Source organism: Orycteropus afer, unplaced genomic scaffold, assembly GCF_000298275.1.
Source record: "Orycteropus afer afer isolate SDZICR_OR568_19922 unplaced genomic scaffold, OryAfe1.0 scaffold00021, whole genome shotgun sequence".
NCBI classification, from domain to species: Eukaryota; Metazoa; Chordata; class Mammalia; order Tubulidentata; family Orycteropodidae; genus Orycteropus; species Orycteropus afer.
In genome coordinates, this window is record NW_006921608.1 from 14,455,764 (window position 1) to 14,457,616 (window position 1,853).

Consider the following 1,853-nt stretch of genomic DNA (forward strand, 5'->3'; position numbering starts at 1 on the left):
AATAATTTCAACTGCCTTACCCTCTAATTCTCTGCATACTAAAGGCTGTATTTTTTTTTTTTTTTTTTTTTTTTTGGTAAGTGTTTATGTTGTGTTTCTCATTTCAGTTATTGCTACTTTCAATTGCAATATTTCTTTTTTCAGATCTTCATTTTGTTCTTGCATTGTTTTCCTTATTTCTTTTAGCTCTTTGTCTATGTTTTCCCTAAATTCTTCAATTATGTTTAATGTTGTTATACTGTAGTCTTCCTTTTTTTTTTTTTCATTGTTTAGTCATCACTAGATGTGTTTTCATTCCCTTTTTCATGCTCATTGGGATGGGCCATTGTTTCTTTGTTCTTTGCGTGTCTTGTGACTCTGTTGGAATTTTTGAGTGTGTTAATTTTCTGTTTTCCCCAGTATTTGGTGTTTTTGCCTGTACTTTCTATAGGAAACTCTTAGATGGGTAGAGCATTTGGTCTTTGCTCACCATTTCCTCTCCTGCTCTATCATAGCTCCTTCTTCTTCCCTGGTTTAATTGTAATTCAAAAGTTCCAGATCTTGTTTTTCAACTTTCATTTACCAGAGAACACACTGTGGTCAATGTCCACCAATGGCACTGCCGCTCAGGTGAGGTATTGTGTAGTAATCAATTTTTCCACCAGGGGGCATAGTGCCCTCTCTCTCTCTCTCTCTCTCTCTCTCTCTGGTTTATTACTCTTCCTTGCCTTTGTTTATACCATCATGTTTTTGTTTTTAGTCAGAAAACTCACACACAGCACAGTGAACTCCCTTTGGGGCTCAGGGTTGCCCTCTGGTTTTGCCTTTGATTTCCTTCCCTGCTCTTTGAGGGCTGCTTATATCTGATCTAGCATTCAGAGAAAACACAGGCAGACTTTCCTGCATTTCAGGATGAGGAGGGGCTGGCACTACCAGGACTTCTGAAAGAACTGTCTCGTTGGTTTCAGAACCCAGTGGCCCTGCAATGGTTGGAGTAGTCTCCACTTAGGTGAACCACCTCTTGATTCCACTGTAGGACACCTTCTGTAGGAATTTATGTCAGTCTAGCAGCCAACAGTTACTGGTTGGGGTGGGGGTAGTCACACACTGAATGGACCCCAAGGGAGGTCTGCCTTGTTGCTATCAAAGCCCACCCCCATAGAATGTTTGCTGTGGATATAGACGCCACTTAAGATGCCTGCTTCCTAGCATACAACAACCTCAGTCAGAAGTCCTAAGTGCCAACTGTATGTGGGAGCAGACAGACCCAAACTGATCACCAGTGAGGTCTGTTCTGTTGATTTCAGAAGCCTGTGTTATGGGGTGCACAGGGAGACAAGCAGAGTGCTGACTGTGGGAGCAGACTCTGCTGCACAGGCCTTCTGTTGCAATTTGCAATAGCTTGGCAACCAACAATTACCAGGTGGGTGAGGGGGGTTTCGTGCTCTGGTCAGATCCCCATGGAAGTCTGCCTTGTTACCAGATCCCCCCCACCCCCAGTAAATCATTGGCTGTGAGTCCAGCCCCCACTCAATACTCTCAATACTACTACATCCTAACCCATGGTAGTCTCAGTCAGCAGTACTCAGCCAACTGGAAGTGGGGACAGGCTAACATTAATTGACAGGAAGTATGTCCTGTTGGATTCAGAGGCCAGAGCTATGGGGTGCACAGGGAGGCAGGTAGAGTGCTGACTATCAGAGGAGACTCCACAGCAGTGCCCTTCTGCAGCACTTCAAGCAGGCTTGAAGGTGACAGTGTCTGGGTGGAGGAGGGGCTGTCTGTCCAGGGAAGTCTGTCTGTTGCTATCAGACCCTTCTTGTAGTCTGTTGGCTATGGGTGTAGCCTCCACTAAAAATGCATGCTGCTTAGCA